This window comes from Stegostoma tigrinum, chromosome 4 (genome assembly GCF_030684315.1).
Source record: "Stegostoma tigrinum isolate sSteTig4 chromosome 4, sSteTig4.hap1, whole genome shotgun sequence".
NCBI classification, from domain to species: domain Eukaryota; kingdom Metazoa; phylum Chordata; class Chondrichthyes; order Orectolobiformes; family Stegostomatidae; genus Stegostoma; species Stegostoma tigrinum.
In genome coordinates, this window is record NC_081357.1 from 75,677,368 (window position 1) to 75,693,854 (window position 16,487).

The 16,487-nt window shown below is 57.5% G+C and overlaps 1 protein-coding gene across 16 annotated transcripts in view; it reads left to right on the plus strand.

Annotated features, from left to right (window-relative positions):
* supt3h (SPT3 homolog, SAGA and STAGA complex component) overlaps positions 1-16,487 on the plus strand; it is a 637,811-nt gene that overhangs the window by 327,312 nt on the left and 294,012 nt on the right. The window lies entirely within an intron of this gene.

Here is a 16,487-nt window from a genome sequence, read left to right on the forward strand (position 1 = left end):
GGGTGTGTGTGTGTGGCTTTGTGTGTGTGTGTGTGGGGGTGTGTGAGTGTGTGGCGTGTGGGGGGTGTGTCGGGGTGTATTTGTGTGGTGGGGGTGTGTTTGTGTGGCGTGTGGGGGGTGTGTTTGTGTGTGGGTGTGTGTGTGTGAGTGGGGGTGTGTGAGTGTGTGGCGTGTGGGGGGGTGTGTGGGGGTGTGTGTGTGAGGTGGGGGTGTGTGGGGGTGTGGTTGTGTGAGTGTGGGGGAGTTGTGTGTGTGTGGGGGGTTGTGTGTGTGTGGGGGGTTGTGTGTGTGTGGGGGGTTGTGTGTGTGTGGGGGGGCGTGTGTGTGGGGGGGCGTGTGAGTGGGGGGGTGTGTTTGTGTGTGTGTGGGGGGTGTGTTTCTGTGTCTCTGTGTCTGTGTGTCTGTGGGGCTGTGTGTGTGTGGGGGTGGTGTGTGTGTGGGGCTGTGTGTGTGTGTGGGTGTGGGGTGTGTGTGTGTGGGTGTTGTGTGTGTGTGTGTGTGGGGGTTGCGTGTGTGTGTGGGGTTGCGTGTGTGTGGTGTATGTGGTGTGTGGGGGGGTGTGTGGGTGTTGTGTGTGGGGGTTGTGTGTGTGGGTGTGTGTGTGTGTGTATATGGAGTGTGTGTGTGTGTGTGTGTGTGTGTGTGTGTGTGTGTGTGTGGATCTGTGTGGGGGTGTGTGTGTGTGTTGGGGGGAATGTGTGGCTCTGTGTGTCGGTGTGGGGGTGTGTGTGTGTGTGTGGGTTATGGGCGTGTGTGGGTGTGTGTGTGTGTGGGGATGTGTGTGAGTGTGTGTGGGGGGGTGTGTGTGAGTGTGTGTGTGTGGGGAGGGTGTGTGTGTCTGTTGTGTGTGGGGGGTGTGTGTGTGGGGGTTGTGTGTGTGGGGGTGTGTGTGTGGGGGGGGGGTCTGTGTGTGCGTATGGGGTGTGTGTGTGTGTGTGTGTGGATCTGTGTGGGGGTGTGTGTGTGTGGGGGGTCTGTGTGTGCGTATGGGGTGTGTGTGTGTGTGTGTGTGTGTGGATCTGTGTGGGGGTCTTTGTGTGTGTTGGGGGGAATGTGTGTGTGTCGGTGTGGGCGTGTGTGGGGGTGTGTGTGTGTGTGAGGGTGTGTGTGAGTGTGTGTGTGAGTGTGTGTGGGGGTGTGTGTGTGAGTGTGTGTGGGGGTGTGTGTGTGAGTGTGTGTGGGGGGTGTGTGTGAGTGTGTGGGGGGGTGTGTGTGAGTGTGTGTGGGGTGTGTGTGTGTGGGTCTGTGTGTGTGTGGGGAGTGTGTGTCGGGGGGTTGTGTGTGTGTGGGGTGGTGGGGGGTATGTGTGAGTGTGTGTCGGAGGGTTGTGTGTGTGTGGCGGTGTGTGTGTGGTGGGGGGTGTGTGTGTGTGGTGGTGGGGGTTGTGTGTGTGTGTTGGGGGGGTGTGTGTGCGTGGGGGTGTGTGTGCTTGTGTTGGGTGGGTGTGTGTGTGTGGTGTGTGGGGGTGTGTGTCGGGGGGTTGTGGGGGCGTGTGTGTGTGTGTGCGTGGGTGGGTGTGTGTGTGGGTGGGTGTGTGTGTGTGGGGGAGGGTGTGTGTGTGTGGGGGGGTTGGGTGTGTGTGTGGGGGGGGTGGGTGTGTGTGTGTGGGGGTGTGTGTGTGGGGGGGGTGTGTGTGGGGATGTGTGTGTGTGTGGGGGGGTGTGTGTGGGGGGGTGTGTGTGTGGGGGTGTGTGTGTGTGTGGGGGTGTGTGTGTGTGGGGGTGTGTGTGTGTGTGGGTGTGTGTGTGTGTGTGGGGGTGTGTGTGTGTGTGGGTGTGTGTGTGTGTGTGGGGGGGTGTGTGGGTGTGTGTGTGTGTGTGTGTGGGGGGGTGTGTGGGTGTGTGTGTGTGTGTGTGTGTGGCGTGGGTGTGTGGGGGTGTGTGGGTGTGTGGGGGTGTGTGGGTGTGTGTGTGTGTGGGGGGGTGTGTGTGTGTGTGGGGGTGTGTGTGTGTGTGGGGGTGTGTGTGTGTGGGGGGGTGTGTGTGTGTGGGGGGGTGTGTGTGGGGGGGTGTGTGTGGGGGGGTGTGTGTGGGGGGGTGTGGGGGTGTGTGTGTGGGGGGGGTGTGGGGGTGTGTGTGTGGGGGGGGTGTGGGTGTGTGTGTGTGTGTGGGGGGGGTGTGTCGGGGTGTGTGTGGGGGGGCGTGTGGGGGTGTGTGTGTGTGTGGCGTGTGGGGGTGTGTGTGTGTGGTGGGGCGTGTGTGTGTGTGTGTGTGGGTGTGTGTGTGTGTGGGGGGTGTGTGGGGTTGTGTGTGTGTGTGTGTGTTTGGGGGTGTGTGTGTGTGTGTTTGAGGGTGTGTGTGTGTGTGGGGGGGGTGTGTGTGTGTGGCTTTGTGTGTGTGTGTGTGGGGGTGTGTGAGTGTGTGGCGTGTGGGGGGTGTGTCGGGGTGTATTTGTGTGGTGGGGGTGTGTTTGTGTGGCGTGTGGGGGGTGTGTTTGTGTGTGGGTGTGTGTGTGTGAGTGGGGGTGTGTGAGTGTGTGGCGTGTGGGGGGGTGTGTGGGGGTGTGTGTGTGAGGTGGGGGTGTGTGGGGGTGTGGTTGTGTGAGTGTGGGGGAGTTGTGTGTGTGTGGGGGGTTGTGTGTGTGTGGGGGGTTGTGTGTGTGTGGGGGGGCGTGTGTGTGGGGGGGCGTGTGAGTGGGGGGGTGTGTTTGTGTGTGTGTGGGGGGTGTGTTTCTGTGTCTCTGTGTCTGTGTGTCTGTGGGGCTGTGTGTGTGTGGGGGTGGTGTGTGTGTGGGGCTGTGTGTGTGTGTGGGTGTGGGGTGTGTGTGTGTGGGTGTTGTGTGTGTGTGTGTGTGGGGGTTGCGTGTGTGTGTGGGGTTGCGTGTGTGTGGTGTATGTGGTGTGTGGGGGGGTGTGTGGGTGTTGTGTGTGGGGGTTGTGTGTGTGGGTGTGTGTGTGTGTGTATATGGAGTGTGTGTGTGTGTGTGTGTGTGTGTGTGTGTGTGTGTGTGGATCTGTGTGGGGGTGTGTGTGTGTGTTGGGGGGAATGTGTGGCTCTGTGTGTCGGTGTGGGGGTGTGTGTGTGTGTGTGGGTTATGGGCGTGTGTGGGTGTGTGTGTGTGTGGGGATGTGTGTGAGTGTGTGTGGGGGGGTGTGTGTGAGTGTGTGTGTGTGGGGAGGGTGTGTGTGTCTGTTGTGTGTGGGGGGTGTGTGTGTGGGGGTTGTGTGTGTGGGGGTGTGTGTGTGGGGGGGGGTCTGTGTGTGCGTATGGGGTGTGTGTGTGTGTGTGTGTGGATCTGTGTGGGGGTGTGTGTGTGTGGGGGGTCTGTGTGTGCGTATGGGGTGTGTGTGTGTGTGTGTGTGTGGATCTGTGTGGGGGTCTTTGTGTGTGTTGGGGGGAATGTGTGTGTGTGGGTGTGTGTGTGTCGGTGTGGGCGTGTGTGGGGGTGTGTGTGTGTGTGAGGGTGTGTGTGAGGGTGTGTGTGAGTGTGTGTGGGGGTGTGTGTGTGAGTGTGTGTGGGGGTGTGTGTGTGAGTGTGTGTGGGGGGTGTGTGTGAGTGTGTGGGGGGGTGTGTGTGAGTGTGTGTGGGGTGTGTGTGTGTGGGTCTGTGTGTGTGTGGGGAGTGTGTGTCGGGGGGTTGTGTGTGTGTGGGGTGGTGGGGGGTATGTGTGAGTGTGTGTCGGAGGGTTGTGTGTGTGTGGCGGTGTGTGTGTGGTGGGGGGTGTGTGTGTGTGGTGGTGGGGGTTGTGTGTGTGTGTTGGGGGGGTGTGTGTGCGTGGGGGTGTGTGTGCTTGTGTTGGGTGGGTGTGTGTGTGTGGTGTGTGGGGGTGTGTGTCGGGGGGTTGTGGGGGCGTGTGTGTGTGTGTGCGTGGGTGGGTGTGTGTGTGGGGAGGTGTGTGTGTGGGGGGGGTGTGTGGGGGTGTGTGTTTGTATATGTGTGGCGTGGGTGTGTGTGTGTGTGGGTGTGTGTGTGTGTGTGGGGGGGTTGTGTGGGTGTGTGTGTGTGGCGTGGGTGTGTGGGGGTGTGTGTGTGTGAGGGGGTGTGGGTGTGTGTGTGTGTGGGGGGGGTGTGTGTGTGAGGGGGTGTGTGGGGGTGTGTGTGTGTGTGGGGGTGTGTGTGGGGGGGGTGTGTGGTGTGTAAGGAGTGTGTGTGTGGTGTGTAAGGGGTGTGTGTGGGGTGTGTGTGTGTGTGGTGTGTCAGGGGTGCGTGTGTGTGTGTGGTGTGTCAGGGGTGCGTGTGTGTGGTGTGTCAGGGGTGCGTGTGTGTGGTGTGTAAGGGGTGCGTGTCTGTGGTGTGCAAGGGGTGTGTGTGTGGTGTGCAAGGGGTGTGTGTGGTGTGTGAGGGGCGGGAGTGTGTGGTGTGTAAGGGGCGTGTGTGTGTGGTGTGTAAGGGGTGCGTGTGTGGTGTGTAAGGGGTGTGGTGTTTGTGTGGTGTGTAAGGGGTGCGTGTGTGTGGTGTGTAAGGGCTCTGTGTGTGTGTGTGGTGTGTGAGGGGCCGGTGTGTGTGGTGTGTCAGGGATGTGTTTGTGGTGTGTAAGCGGTGTGTGTGTGTGGTGTGTCAGGGGTGTGTGTGTGTGGTGTGTCAGGGGTGTGTGTGTGTGGTGTGTCAGGGGTGTGTGTGTGTGTGTTGTGTCAGGGGTGTGTGTGTGGTGTGTAAGGGGTGTGTGTGAGTGTGTGCGCTGTGTAAGGGGTGTGTGTGTGGTGTGTAAGGGGTGTGTGTGTGTGTGTGGTGTGTAAGGGGTGTGTGTGTGTGTGGTGTGTAAGGGGTGTGTGGTGTGTAAGGGGTGTGTGTGTGTGTGGTGTGTAAGGGGTGTGTGTGTGTGGTGTGTAAGGGGTGTGTGTGTGTGGTGTGTAAGGGGTGTACGTGGTGTGTGAGGGGTGTGTGTGGTGTGTAAGGGGTGTGTGTGGTGTGTGTGGGGTGTGTGTGTGTGGTGTGTCAGGGGTGTGTGTGTGTGGTGTGTCAGGGGTGTGTGTGTGTGGTGTGTCAGGGGTGTGTGTGTGTGTATGGTGTGTAAGGGGTGTGTGTGTGTGGTGTGTGAGGGGTGTTTGTGTGTGTGGTGTGTCAGGGGTGTGTGTGTGTGGTGTGTAAGGGGTGTGTGTGTGTGGTGTGTAAGGGGTGTGTGTGTGTGGTGTGTAAGGGGTGTGTGTGTGTGGTGTGTCAGGGGTGTGTGTCTGTGTGTGTGTGGTGTGTCAGGGGTGTGTGTGTGTTGTGTGTCAGGGGTGTGTGTGTGTTGTGTGTCAGGGGTGTGTGTCTGGTGTGTAAGGGGTGTGTGTGTGTGTGTGTGTGTGGTGTGTCAGGGGTGCATGTGTGTGGTGAGTAAGGGGTGCGTGTCTGTGGTGTGCAAGGGGTGTGTGTGTGGTGTGTAAGGGGTGTGTGGGGTGTGTGAGGGGCGGGTGTGTGTGGTGTGTGAGGGGCGGGTGTGTGTGGTGTGTGAGGGGCGGGTGTGTGTGGTGTGTGAGGGGCATGTGTTTGTGGTGTGTAAGGGGTGTGTGTGTGGTGTGTAAGGGGTGTGGTGTGTGTGTGGTGTGTAAGGGGTGCGTGTGTGTGGTGTGTAAGGGCTGTGTGTGTGTCTGTGGTGTGTAAGGGGTGTGTGTGGTGTGTGAGGGGCGGGTGTGTGAGGGGTGTGTGTGTGTGGTGTGTAAGGGGGGTGTGTGTGTGTGTGGTGTGTAAGAGGTATGTGTGTGTGTGGTGTAAGGGATGTGTGTGTGTGGTGTGTAAGGGATGTGTGTGTGTGGTGTGTAAGGGATGTGTGTGTGTGGTGTGTAAGGGGTGTGTGTGTGTGGTGTGTAAGGGGTGTGTGTGTGTGGTGTGTAAGGGGTGTGTGTGTGTGGTGTGTCAGGTGTGTGTGTGTGGTGTGTCAGGGGTGTGTGTGTGGTGTGTCAGGGGTGTGTGTGTGGTGTGTAAGGGGTGTGTGTGTGTGGTGTGTAAGGGGTGTGTGTGTGTGGTGTGTCAGGGGTGTGTGTCTGTGTGTGTGTGGTGTGTCAGGGGTGTGTGTGTTGTGTGTCGGGTGTGTGTGTGTTGTGTGTCAGGGGTGTGTGTCTGGTGTGTAAGGGGTGTGTGTGTGTGTGGTGTGTAAGTGTGTGTGTGTGTGGTGTGTAAGGGATGTATGTGTGGTGTGTCAGGGGTGTGTGGTGTGTCAGGGGTGTGTGTGTGGTGTGTCAGGGGTGTGTGGTGTGTCAGGGGTGTGTGGTGTGTCAGGGGTGTGTGGTGTGTAAGGGGTGTGTGTGTGTGTGTGGTGTGTAAGGGGTGTGTGTGTGTGGTGTGTAAGGGGTGTGTGTGTGTGGTGTGTAAGCGGTGTGTGTGTGTGGTGTGTAAGCGGTGTGTGTGGTGTGTGTGGGGTGTGTGTGTGTGGTTTGTGTGGGGTGTGTGTGTGTGGTGTGTAAGGGGTGTGTGTGTGGTGTGTGAGGGGCGGGTGTGTGTGGTGTGTGAGGGGCGGGTGTGTGTGGTGTGTGAGGGGCGGGTGTGTGTGGTGTGTGAGGGGTGTGTGTGTGTGGTGTGTGAGGGGTGTGTGTGTGTGGTGTGTGAGGGGTGTGTGTGTGTGGTGTGTAAGGGGTGTGTGTGTGTGTGTGGTGTGTAAGGGGTGTGTGTGTGTGTGGTGTGTAAGGGGTGTGTGTGTGTGGTGTGTAAGGGGTGTGTGTGTGGTGTGTGTGGGGTGTGTGTGTGTGTGTGTGGTGTGTCAGGGGTGCGTGTGTGTGGTGTGTAAGGGCTGTGTGCGTGTCTGTGGTTTGCAAGGGGTGTGTGTGTGGTGTGTAAGGGGTGTGTGTGGTGTGTGAGGGGCGGGTGTGTGTGGAGTGTGAGGGGCGGGTGTGTGTGGTGTGTGAGGGGCATGTGTGTGTGGTGTGTGAGGGGTGCGTGTGTGGTGTGTAAGGGGTGTGGTGTGTGTGTGGTGTGTAAGAAGTGTGTGTGTGTGGTGTGTGAGGGGTGTGTGTGTGTGGTGTGTAAGGGGGGTGTGTGTGTGTGGTGTGTAAGAGGTATGTGTGTGTGTGGTGTAAGGGATGTGTGTGTGTGTGGTGTGTAAGGGATGTGTGTGTGTGTGGTGTGTAAGGGGTGTGTGTGTGTGTGGTGTGTGTGTGTGGTGTGTAAGGGGTGTGTGTGTGTGGTGTGTCAGGGGTGTGTGGTGTGTCAGGGGTGTGTGTGTGTTGTGTGTCAGGGGTGTGTGTCTGGTGTGTAAGGTGTGTGTGTGTGTGGTGTGTAAGTGTGTGTGGTGTGTAAGGGGTGTGTGTGTGTGGTGTGTAAGTGGTGTGTGTGTGTGGTGTGTAAGTGGTGTGTGTGTGTGGTGTGTAAGGGGTGTGTGTGTGTGGTGTGTAAGGGGAGTGTGTGTGGTGTGTAAGGGGTGTGTGTGGGGTATGTGTGTGTGTCTGTGTGTGTGGTGTGTCAGGGGTGCGTGTGTGTGTGGTGTGTCAGGGGTGCGTGTGTGTGTGGTGTGTGTGGGGTGTGTGTGTGTGGTGTGTAAGGGGTGCGTGTGTGTGGTGTGTAAGGGGTGCGTGTGTGTGGTGTGTAAGCGGTGCGTGTCTGTGGTGTGTAAGGGGTGTGTGTGTGGTGTGTAAGGGGTGTGTGTGTGGTGTGTAAGGCGTGTGTGTGTGGTGTGTGTGGGGTGTGTGTGTGTGGTGTGTCAGGGGTGCGTGTGTGTGGTGTGTAAGGGGTGCGTGTCTGTGGTGTGCAAGGGGTGTGTGTGTGGTGTGTGTGTGTGTCTGTGTGTGTGGTGTGTCAGGGGTGCGTGTGTGTGTGGTGTGTCAGGGGTGCGTGTGTGTGGTGTGTAAGGGGTGCGTGTCTGTGGTGTGCAAGGGGTGTGTGTGTGGTGTGTAAGGGGTGTGTGTGGTGTGTGAGGGGCGGGTGTGTGTGGTGTGTGAGGGGCGGGTGTGTGTGGTGTGTGAGGGGCATGTGTGTGTGGTGTGTAAGGGGTGTGTGTGTGGTGTGTAAGGGGTGTGGTGTGTAAGGGGTGCGTGTGTGTGGTGTGTAGGGGCTGTGTGTGTGCCTGTGGTGTGTGAGGGGCGGGTGTGTGTGGTGTGTGAGGGGTGTGTGTGTGTGGTGTGTAAGGGGGGTGTGTGTGTGTGGTGTGTAAGAGGTATGTGTGTGTGTGGTGTAAGGGGTGTGTGTGTGTGTGTGGTGTAAGGGGTGTGTGTGTGGTGTGTAAGGGGTGTGTGTGTGTGTGCTGTGTAAGGGGTGTGTGTGGTGTGTAAGGGGTGTGTGTGTGTGTGATGTGTAAGGGGTGTGTGTGTGTGGTGTGTAAGGGGTGTGTGTGGTGTGTAAGGGGTGTGTGTGTGTGTGGTGTGTAAGGGGTGTGTGTGTGTGTGGTGTGTCAGGGGTGTGTGTGTGGTGTGTAAGGGGTGTGTGTGTGTGGTGTGTAAGGGGTGTGTGTGTGTGGTGTGTCAGGGGTGTGTGTGTGTGGTGTGTCAGGGGTGTGTGTGTGTGTGTGGTGTGTCAGGGGTGTGTGTGTGTGTGTGGTGTGTCAGGGGTGTGTGTGTGTGTGGTGTGTCAGGGGTGTGTGTGTGTGTGGTGTGTAAGGGGTGTGTGTGTGGTGTGTAAGGGGTGTGTGTGTGGTGTGTAAGGGGTGTGTGTGTGGTGTGTAAGGGGTGTGTGTGTGTGTGGTGTGTAAGGGGTGTGTGTGTGGTGTGTAAGGGATGTATGTGTGGTGTGTCAGGCGTGTGTGGTGTGTAAGGGGTGTGTGTGTGTGTGGTGTCTAAGTGGTGTGTGTGTGGTGTGTAAGGGGTGTGTGTGTGTGGTGTGTGTGGGGTGTGTGCGTGGTGTGTAAGGGGTGTGTGTGTGGTGTGTAAGGGGTGTGTATGGTGTGTGTGGGGTATGTGTGTGTGGTGTGTAAGGGATGTGTTTGTGGTGTGTAAGCGGTGTGTGTGGTGTGTAAGGGGTGTGTGTGTGTGTGGTGTGTCAGGGGTGTGTGTGTGGTGTGTAAGGGGTGTGTGTGTGTGGTGTGTAAGGGGTGTGTGTGTGTGTGGTGTGTAAGGTGTTTACGTGGTGTGTGAGGGGTGTGTGTGGTGTGTAAGGGGTGTGTGTGGGGTGTGTGTGTGTGGTGTGTAAGGGGTGTGTGTGGTGTGTGAGGGGTGTGTGTGGTGTGTGAGGGGTGTGTGTGTGTGGTGTGTGAGGGGTGTGTGTGTGTGTTGTGTAAGGGGTGTGTGTGTGTGGTGTGTAAGGGGTGTGTGTGTGGTGTGTAAGGGGTGTGTGTGGTGTGTAAGGGGTGTGTGTGTGGTGTGTGTGTGTGTGTGGTGTGTCAGGGGTGCGTGTGTGTGTGGTGTGTCAGGGGTGCGTGTCTGTGGTGTGCAAGGGGTGTGTATGTGGTGTGTAAGGGGTGTGTGTGTGGTGTGCAAGGGGTGTGTGTGGTGTGTGAGGGGCAGGTGTGTGTGGTGTGTGAGGGGCGGGTGTGTGTGGTGTGTGAGGGGCAGGTGTGTGTGGTGTGTGAGGGGCATGTGTGTGTGGTGTGTAAGGGGTGTGTGTGTGGTGTGTAAGGGGTGTGTGTGTGGTGTGTAAGGGGTGCGTGTGTGTGGTGTGTAAGGGGTGCGTGTGTGTGGTGTGTAAGGGCTGTGTGTGTGTGTGTGTGTGGTGTGTAAGGGCTGTGTGTGGTGTGTGAGGGGCGGGTGTGTGAGGGGTGTGTGTGTGTGGTGTGTAAGGGGTGTGTGTGTGTGTGGTGTGTAAGAGGTATGTGTGTGTGTGGTGTAAGGGGTGTGTGTGTGTGTGGTGTGTAAGGGGTGTGTGTGTTGTGTGAGGGGCGGGTGTGTGTGGTGTGTGAGGGGCGGGTATGTGTGGTGTGTGAGGGGTGTGTGTGTGTGGTGTGTAAGGGGGGTGTGTGTGTGTGGTGTGTAAGTGTGTGTGTGTGTGGTGTGTAAGTGGTGTGTGTGTGTGGTGTGTAAGGGATGTATGTGTGGTGTGTCAGGGGTGTGTGGTGTGTAAGGGGTGTGTGTGTGTGTGGTGTGTAAGGGGTGTGTGTGTGTGGTGTGTAAGTGGTGTGTGTGTGTGGTGTGTCAGGGGTGTGTGTGTGTGGTGTGTAAGGGATGTGTGTGGTGTGTCAGGGGTGCGTGTGTGTGTGGTGTGTCAGGGGTGCGTGTGTGTGTGGTGTGTAAGGGGTGCGTGTGTGTGGTGTGTAAGGGGTGCGTGTGTGTGGTGTGTAAGGGGTGCGTGTCAGTGGTGTGCAAGGGGTGTGTGTGTGGTGTGTGAGGGGTGTGTGTGTGGTGTGTGAGGGGTGTGTGTGTGGTGTGTAAGGGGTGTGTGTGTGGTGTGTAAGGGGTGTGTGTGTGGTGTGTAAGGCGTGTGTGTGTGGTGTGTGTGGGGTGTGTGTGTGTGGTGTGTAAGGGGTGTGTATGTGGTGTGTAAGGGGTGTGTGTGTGGTGTGCAAGGGGTGTGTGTGGTGTGTGAGGGGCGGGTGTGTGTGGTGTGTGAGGGAAGGGTGTGTGTGGTGTGTGAGGGAAGGGTGTGTGTGGTGTGTGAGGGGCGGGTGTGTGTGGTGTGTGAGGGGCATGTGTGTGTGGTGTGTAAGGGGTGTGTGTGTGGTGTGTAAGGGGTGTGGTGTGTGTGTGGTGTGTAAGGGGTGTGGTGTGTGTGTGGTGTGTAAGGGGTGCGTGTGTGTGGTGTGTAAGGGCTGTGTGTGTGCCTGTGGTGTGTAAGGGGTGTGTGTGGTGTGTGAGGGGCGGGTGTGTGAGGGGCGGGTGTGTGTGGTGTGTGAGGGGTGTGTGTGTGTGGTGTGTAAGGGGGGTGTGTGTGTGTGGTGTGTAAGAGGTATGTGTGTGTGTGGTGTAAGGGGTGTGTGTGTGTGTGGTGTAAGGGGTGTGTGTGTGTGTGGTGTAAGGGGTGTGTGTGTGTGTGGTGTAAGGGGTGTGTGTGGTGTGTAAGGGGTGTGTGTGTGTGTGGTGTGTAAGGGGTGTGTGTGTGTGTGGTGTGTAAGGGGTGTGTGTGTGTGTGTGGTGTGTCAGGGGTGTGTGTGTGTGTGTGTGGTGTGTCAGGGGTGTGTGTGTGTGTGGTGTGTCAGGGGTGTGTGTGTGTGGTGTGTCAGGGGTGTGTGTGTGTGGTGTGTAAGGGGTGTGTGTGTGTGTGGTGTGTAAGTGGTGTGTGTGTGTGGTGTGTAAGGGGTGTGTGTGTGGTGTGTAAGGGGTGTGTGTGTGGTGTGTAAGGGATGTGTGTGTGGTGTGTAAGGGGTGTGTGTGTGTGTGGTGTGTCAGGGGTGTGTGTGTGGTGTGTAAGGGGTGTGTGTGTGTGGTGTGTAAGGGGTGTGTGTGTGTGGTGTGTCAGGGGTGTGTGGTGTGTCAGGGGTGTGTGTGTGTTGTGTGTCAGGGGTGTGTGTCTGGTGTGTAAGGTGTGTGTGTGTGTGGTGTGTAAGGTGTGTGTGTGTGTGGTGTGTAAGTGTGTGTGTGTGTGGTGTGTAAGTGGTGTGTGTGTGTGGTGTGTAAGGGATGTATGTGTGGTGTGTCAGGGGTGTGTGGTGTGTCAGGGGTGTGTGGTGTGTAAGGGGTGTGTGTGTGTGTGGTGTGTAAGGGGTGTGTGTGTGTGGTGTGTAAGTGGTGTGTGTGTGTGGTGTGTAAGGGGTGTGTGTGTGTGGTGTGTGTGGGGTGTGTGTGTGTGGTGTGTAAGGGGTGTGTGTGTGTGGTGTGTAAGGGGAGTGTGTGTGGTTTGTAAGGGGTGTGTGTGGGGTATGTGTGTGTGTCTGTGTGTGTGGTGTGTCAGGGGTGCGTGTGTGTGTGGTGTGTCAGGGGTGCGTGTGTGTGGTGTGTAAGGGGTGCGTGTGTGTGGTGTGTAAGGGGTGCGTGTCTGTGGTGTGTAAGGGGTGTGTGTGTGGTGTGTAAGGGGTGTGTGTGTGGTGTGTAAGGCGTGTGTGTGTGGTGTGTGTGGGGTGTGTGTGTGTGTCTGTGTGTGTGGTGTGTCAGGGGTGCGTGTGTGTGTGGTGTGTAAGGGGTGCGTGTCTGTGGTGTGCAAGGGGTGTGTGTGTGGTGTGTGTGGGGTGTGTGTGTGGTGTGTCAGGGGTGCGTGTGTGTGTGGTGTGTCAGGGGTGCGTGTGTGTGGTGTGTAAGGGGTGCGTGTCTGTGGTGTGCAAGGGGTGTGTGTGTGGTGTGTAAGGGGTGTGTGTGGTGTGTGAGGGGCGGGTGTGTGTGGTGTGTGAGGGGCGGGTGTGTGTGGTGTGTGAGGGGCGGGTGTGTGTGGTGTGTGAGGGGCATGTGTGTGTGGTGTGTAAGGGGTGTGTTTGTGGTGTGTAAGGGGTGTGGTGTGTGTGTGGTGTGTAAGGGGTGCGTGTGTGTGGTGTGTAGGGGCTGTGTGTGTGCCTGTGGTGTGTAAGGGGTGTGTGTGGTGTGTGAGGGGCGGGTGTGTGTGGTGTTTGAGGGGCGGGTGTGTGTGGTGTGTGAGGGGTGTGTGTGTGTGGTGTGTAAGGGGGGTGTGTGTGTGTGGTGTGTAAGAGGTATGTGTGTGTGTGGTGTAAGGGGTGTGTGTGTGTGTGGTGTAAGGGGTGTGTGTGGTGTGTAAGGGGTGTGTGTGGTGTGTAAGGGGTGTGTGTGGTGTGTAAGGGGTGTGTGTGTGTGTGGTGTGTAAGGGGTGTGTGTGTGTGTGGTGTGTAAGGGGTGTGGGTGTGTGTGGTGTGTCAGGGGTGTGTGTGTGGTGTGTAAGGGGTGTGTGTGTGTGGTGTGTCAGGGGTGTGTGTCTGTGTGTGTGTGGTGTGTCAGGGGTGTGTGTGTGTGGTGTGTAAGGGGTGTGTGTGTGGTGTGTAAGGGGTGTGTGTGTGGTGTGTAAGGGGTGTGTGTGTGTGTGGTGTGTAAGGGGTGTGTGTGTGAGTGGTGTGTGTGTGGTGTGTAAGGGGTGTGTGTGTGGTGTGTAAGGGATGTATGTGTGGTGTGTCAGGCGTGTGTGGTGTGTAAGGGGTGTGTGTGTGTGTGGTGTGTAAGGGGTGTGTGTGTGTGTGGTGTCTAAGTGGTGTGTGTGTGGTGTGTAAGGGGTGTGTGTGTGGGGTGTGTGTGTGTGGGGTGTGTGTGCGTGGTGTGTAAGGGGTGTGTGTGTGGTGTGTAAGGGGTGTGTATGGTGTGTGTGGGGTATGTGTGTGTGGTGTGTAAGGGATGTGTTTGTGGTGTGTAAGCGGTGTGTGTGGTGTGTCAGGGGTGTGTGTGTGTTTGGTGTGTCAGGGGTGTGTGTGTGGTGTGTAAGGGGTGTGTGTGTGTGGTGTGTAAGGGGTGTGTGTGTGTGTGGTGTGTAAGGGGTTTACGTGGTGTGTGAGGGGTGTGTGTGGTGTGTAAGGGGCGTGTGTGGTGTGTGTGGGGTGTGTGTGTGTGGTGTGTAAGGGGTGTGTGTGGTGTGTGAGGGGTGTGTGTGGTGTATGAGGGGTGTGTGTGGTGTGTGAGGGGTGTGTGTGTGTGGTGTGTGAGGGGTGTGTGTGTGTGTTGTGTAAGGGGTGTGTGTGTGTGGTGTGTAAGGGGTGTGTGTGTGTGGTGTGTAAGGGGTGTGTGTGTGTGGTGTGTAAGGGGTGTGTGTGTGGTGTGTAAGGGGTGTGTGTGGGGTGTGTGTGTGGTGTGTGTGTGTGTGTGGTGTGTGTGTGTGTGTGGTGTGTCAGGGGTGCGTGTGTGTGTGGTGTGTCAGGGGTGCGTGTCTGTGGTGTGCAAGGGGTGTGTATGTGGTGTGTAAGGGGTGTGTGTGTGGTGTGCAAGGGGTGTGTGTGGTGTGTGAGGGGCGGGTGTGTGTGGTGTGTGAGGGAAGGGTGTGTGTGGTGTGTGAGGGAAGGGTGTGTGTGGTGTGTGAGGGGCGGGTGTGTGTGGTGTGTGAGGGGCATGTGTGTGTGGTGTGTAAGGGGTGTGTGTGTGGTGTGTAAGGGGTGTGGTGTGTGTGTGGTGTGTAAGGGGTGTGGTGTGTGTGTGGTGTGTAAGGGGTGCGTGTGTGTGGTGTGTAAGGGCTGTGTGTGTGCCTGTGGTGTGTAAGGGGTGTGTGTGGTGTGTGAGGGGCGGGTGTGTGAGGGGCGGGTGTGTGTGGTGTGTGAGGGGTGTGTGTGTGTGGTGTGTAAGGGGGGTGTGTGTGTGTGGTGTGTAAGAGGTATGTGTGTGTGTGGTGTAAGGGGTGTGTGTGTGTGTGGTGTAAGGGGTGTGTGTGTGTGTGGTGTAAGGGGTGTGTGTGTGTGTGGTGTAAGGGGTGTGTGTGGTGTGTAAGGGGTGTGTGTGTGTGTGGTGTGTAAGGGGTGTGTGTGTGTGTGGTGTGTAAGGGGGGTGTGTGTGTGTGTGGTGTGTCAGGGGTGTGTGTGTGTGTGTGTGGTGTGTCAGGGGTGTGTGTGTGTGTGGTGTGTCAGGGGTGTGTGTGTGTGGTGTGTCAGGGGTGTGTGTGTGTGGTGTGTAAGGGGTGTGTGTGTGTGTGGTGTGTAAGTGGTGTGTGTGTGTGGTGTGTAAGGGGTGTGTGTGTGGTGTGTAAGGGGTGTGTGTGTGGTGTGTAAGGGATGTGTGTGTGGTGTGTAAGGGGTGTGTGTGTGTGTGGTGTGTCAGGGGTGTGTGTGTGGTGTGTAAGGGGTGTGTGTGTGTGGTGTGTAAGGGGTGTGTGTGTGTGGTGTGTCAGGGGTGTGTGGTGTGTCAGGGGTGTGTGTGTGTTGTGTGTCAGGGGTGTGTGTCTGGTGTGTAAGGTGTGTGTGTGTGTGGTGTGTAAGGTGTGTGTGTGTGTGGTGTGTAAGTGTGTGTGTGTGTGGTGTGTAAGTGGTGTGTGTGTGTGGTGTGTAAGGGATGTATGTGTGGTGTGTCAGGGGTGTGTGGTGTGTCAGGGGTGTGTGGTGTGTAAGGGGTGTGTGTGTGTGTGGTGTGTAAGGGGTGTGTGTGTGTGGTGTGTAAGTGGTGTGTGTGTGTGGTGTGTAAGGGGTGTGTGTGTGTGGTGTGTGTGGGGTGTGTGTGTGTGGTGTGTAAGGGGTGTGTGTGTGTGGTGTGTAAGGGGAGTGTGTGTGGTGTGTAAGGGGTGTGTGTGGGGTATGTGTGTGTGTCTGTGTGTGTGGTGTGTCAGGGGTGCGTGTGTGTGTGGTGTGTCAGGGGTGCGTGTGTGTGGTGTGTAAGGGGTGCGTGTGTGTGGTGTGTAAGGGGTGCGTGTCTGTGGTGTGTAAGGGGTGTGTGTGTGGTGTGTAAGGGGTGTGTGTGTGGTGTGTAAGGCGTGTGTGTGTGGTGTGTGTGGGGTGTGTGTGTGTGTCTGTGTGTGTGGTGTGTCAGGGGTGCGTGTGTGTGTGGTGTGTAAGGGGTGCGTGTCTGTGGTGTGCAAGGGGTGTGTGTGTGGTGTGTGTGGGGTGTGTGTGTGGTGTGTCAGGGGTGCGTGTGTGTGTGGTGTGTCAGGGGTGCGTGTGTGTGGTGTGTAAGGGGTGCGTGTCTGTGGTGTGCAAGGGGTGTGTGTGTGGTGTGTAAGGGGTGTGTGTGGTGTGTGAGGGGCGGGTGTGTGTGGTGTGTGAGGGGCGGGTGTGTGTGGTGTGTGAGGGGCGGGTGTGTGTGGTGTGTGAGGGGCATGTGTGTGTGGTGTGTAAGGGGTGTGTTTGTGGTGTGTAAGGGGTGTGGTGTGTGTGTGGTGTGTAAGGGGTGCGTGTGTGTGGTGTGTAGGGGCTGTGTGTGTGCCTGTGGTGTGTAAGGGGTGTGTGTGGTGTGTGAGGGGCGGGTGTGTGTGGTGTTTGAGGGGCGGGTGTGTGTGGTGTGTGAGGGGTGTGTGTGTGTGGTGTGTAAGGGGGGTGTGTGTGTGTGGTGTGTAAGAGGTATGTGTGTGTGTGGTGTAAGGGGTGTGTGTGTGTGTGGTGTAAGGGGTGTGTGTGGTGTGTAAGGGGTGTGTGTGGTGTGTAAGGGGTGTGTGTGGTGTGTAAGGGGTGTGTGTGTGTGTGGTGTGTAAGGGGTGTGTGTGTGTGTGGTGTGTAAGGGGTGTGGGTGTGTGTGGTGTGTCAGGGGTGTGTGTGTGGTGTGTAAGGGGTGTGTGTGTGTGGTGTGTCAGGGGTGTGTGTCTGTGTGTGTGTGGTGTGTCAGGGGTGTGTGTGTGTGGTGTGTAAGGGGTGTGTGTGTGGTGTGTAAGGGGTGTGTGTGTGGTGTGTAAGGGGTGTGTGTGTGTGTGGTGTGTAAGGGGTGTGTGTGTGAGTGGTGTGTGTGTGGTGTGTAAGGGGTGTGTGTGTGGTGTGTAAGGGATGTATGTGTGGTGTGTCAGGCGTGTGTGGTGTGTAAGGGGTGTGTGTGTGTGTGGTGTGTAAGGGGTGTGTGTGTGTGTGGTGTCTAAGTGGTGTGTGTGTGGTGTGTAAGGGGTGTGTGTGTGGGGTGTGTGTGTGTGGGGTGTGTGTGCGTGGTGTGTAAGGGGTGTGTGTGTGGTGTGTAAGGGGTGTGTATGGTGTGTGTGGGGTATGTGTGTGTGGTGTGTAAGGGATGTGTTTGTGGTGTGTAAGCGGTGTGTGTGGTGTGTCAGGGGTGTGTGTGTGTTTGGTGTGTCAGGGGTGTGTGTGTGGTGTGTAAGGGGTGTGTGTGTGTGGTGTGTAAGGGGTGTGTGTGTGTGTGGTGTGTAAGGGGTTTACGTGGTGTGTGAGGGGTGTGTGTGGTGTGTAAGGGGCGTGTGTGGTGTGTGTGGGGTGTGTGTGTGTGGTGTGTAAGGGG